At 53.4% G+C, this 2874-nt stretch overlaps 1 protein-coding gene across 7 annotated transcripts in view; it reads right to left on the bottom strand.

The window, feature by feature from the left end:
- Armc6 (armadillo repeat containing 6) overlaps positions 1–2874 on the bottom strand; it is a 13057-nt gene that overhangs the window by 9198 nt on the left and 985 nt on the right. Inside the window, exons 1-2 of one of the 7 annotated variants that reach the window (XM_019204877.2) lie at positions 2790–2868; positions 2570–2652 (exon numbers count right to left, since the gene is read on the bottom strand). The exons of 2 other annotated variants lie outside the window; for them this stretch is intronic. The gene's annotated coding sequence lies outside the window, so the exon portion shown is untranslated. Of the gene's footprint in view, positions 1–729; positions 764–2569; positions 2653–2789; positions 2869–2874 lie in introns of those variants that run through there. 4 more of the 7 variants (XM_019204878.2, XM_019204879.2, XM_019204882.2 and 1 more) reach the window with 4 other exon arrangements.

Raw genomic sequence — 2874 nt, 5'->3', positions numbered from 1 at the left:
GGGCCAGGCCTGGTGGTGCATGCCTGTCACCCCAGCACTTTGGAGGCTGACGCAGGAGGATCATCAGTGTGAGTTCAAGGCCAGCCTGGGCTACAGAGTGAGACCCTATCTCAAAAAAAAAAAAAAAATCATTTTACTACTTGAGAAGCTGAGGCAGGAGGAAATTCAAGGCCAGCCTGGGCAACTTAGCAAGATCCTATCCCCAAATTATAAAGACCAACAGTGTGGCTCAGTATAGAGTGCTTGCCCAGCATGCCCAAGGCCCTGGGTTCCAAAACAAACCAAAATTTCTCTCTCTTTTTTTTGGTATTGGGGTTCGAACACAGGACCCTGCACTTGTGAGGCAGGCAGCAGAACTACTGAGATAAATCGCAGCCCAAACCAAAATCTCTTTTTACACTTGATCTTAGCCAAAAGGCCAAGAAGCGATCCAAAATCTCTTTTTAAAACTTACAGTACAAGGGCAGGGGATTTAGTTCAGTGGTTCCACTGCCTGCCTCGCAAGTGCAAGGACCCAAGTTTGATCTCCAGTTCTAAAAAAAAACTTACAGTACAGCTGCAGGGAGCTTCACCAATTGCTAAGAGTCTGCTACAGTAACCTGTGTGTCTGTAAGTGTCTCACCTACAGGACCTCTTCTCTCCTAACATCCACACGTATAAGAACAGAGCCTTCTCTCATACCACAGCACAAGTCATCCCCGGCCCTGTGTTTTTGGGCTAAGGTCTTACCAAGTCACTAAATTTCCCAGGCTGGGCTTGAACCTGAGATCCTCCTTCCTCCGCCTCCCAGAGTGCTGCAACTACAGGTGAGCTAAAAATGAGATTTGACACAGGAAATTCACCACAGACACAATATTGTTGCCATTATCATTACTGTTTCTGTTGGGGATGGGAAGGGAAGGAACTCAGTCCTCACATAGGCCGGGCAATGCTCTGAGCTGCACCTCCAGCCTCTGATAGTATTTTCTAACACACAGTCCGCGATCTGCTTTCTCAATTGTACAAATGCTGTTTAGGACAATGGTTTTTTTTTTTCCCTGTCAATGATTTGGATTTATTTTCTTCTCCCATCCATTCTAGAACCACACATCACACAAAGAGCCTGTGGGTGGGTGGGGGCACCGGGGGTACTGGGACAGCAGTATGGGAATCTGGCAAAAAACCCAGGGTCATTTTGGGCTAAGTGGGAAATGGGCACTCCGGCCCATGCATCTGTCTGTGGGAGGCTGCACAGGATGTGAACGTGCTGTCTGCGTCCCTGGGGTGGTGGGGGTGGCCCGTGGGACGCAGACGCCAGGCCCTCCCTTGGCCCCACTCTTCAGGGTGGTGAGGTAGGGTGATATCCCAGGACTCTTCAGAGCGCTGGGAAGAGGATCTGCAGAGGAAGAGCTTAAAAAACACCAGGGGACCTGTGCCTCGCTCTGTGCTCAAGCAGTAATTCGGCCAGCGGATCTACGGGGGGCACAGGGCACCAAACTCCCCACCACATGCCTCTGCAGCCCGTCACCTCCCCATCTGCCAGCCCCAGAAGAGCAGGGAGCCCAGGAGGGGTTGCTGAGGATTTCCAGGGTCCAAGGAGAGGAAGGCAGGGGTGCTGTTCACAGACTTCCTCAGCACTGGAGGGCAGGGCTCCACACACGAAAACATAACCCACCAGAGCAAGCTTGACCCCGCTGAGAGCAAGGGGCCTGGCCTCAACCGTGTTGCACTATCCCGCCTCAATGACACCAGCCCTGTGCTCGGTCCTCTGCGGTGTCGGCCAAGCTGGCCGCTCACACCCCGTGCTCTCTGGCACCACAAAGCTCCCTCTGCCCTGTCCTGAGCTGGCTGAGTTGGGGGTGCCGGCTCTGACCACCCCCGAGCCAAGTCCTCCGGGGCACAAGGCTGAGTGTGGGGTGAAAGCACAGATCTGAACAGAGCAGAAACTTGCTGCTGGGCCATGGTCACAGGGCAGCCACCAGGGGACCCAGCCCGGGTTAAGAGAGGTAAACGGTACTGTTAGGGTGTTGTCAGTTGGGAGGGTGCTTGTGGGGTGAGCAGGACAGAAATGGCGCCTGACACCCCAAGTCACTTCTCTTCTCCCTCTGCCGGCCACACCTGTTATGGGTGGTTCAGGCACCGCCCTCGCCCCCTGGCCTCCCCTGCCTTCTTCCGGCCACCCCTGTGCTTCTATCCTCCCTCCACACAGCACTCAGAGGGGCCCCTCACAGCACACAAGACCACCATCACCTCATCCTGCTTATCAGCGCCCTGTCTCTTTCTCATCTTTGCCAGCTGCCCAAGAGGCAAACTTTAAAACTGCTCTAGTCCCAGCTACTTGAGGCTGAGGCAGGAGAGCCGCAAGTCTGAGGCCAGTTGGGGCAACTTAGCAAGACCTTGTCTCTAAATAAGTAAATAAATAAATATAATTTAAATAAATAAAAGACTACAGATGAGCTCAAGTAGAGCGCCCCAGGGTCCAATTGTCAGTACTGCAAAATTACGCCAAGCAACAAAAACAAACCTGTTCGGCTTAAAGCAGTCCCCACTCTTACATTCCCATCATATTTTATTATTTGCAAAGCATCACCTGTGCCTCCAGCAACTCGGATCACTTATATTTATCCGTGTGTCCCCTTTAGCTTCCTAGCTTCTACGGCCTACGGCGGAGCCCTGGTGAATGAATGAAAAGGCAGACGCCAAGTAAGCGGGGTATTTGGACCCCAGGGGCTTCCGTTATTCTTTCCTTCTCCAAGACCAAGTCCCCGAGGATCGCGCCCCAGTCACCAGCCCTTCCCCGAGGCGCTCACTCCCTCCTCCGCGCGTCACCGGATTCCCTCGCTGCTGATTCTCAGCCGTTTGTCGCAGGCACGTGGGGAAAAGGTGGGGCTCGCA

Source organism: Fukomys damarensis, unplaced genomic scaffold (assembly GCF_012274545.1).
Source record: "Fukomys damarensis isolate Sample0158 unplaced genomic scaffold, DMR_v1.0_HiC HiC_scaffold_37, whole genome shotgun sequence".
NCBI classification, from domain to species: Eukaryota; Metazoa; Chordata; class Mammalia; order Rodentia; family Bathyergidae; genus Fukomys; species Fukomys damarensis.
This window is presented reverse-complemented; position numbering and strand designations above follow the sequence as displayed.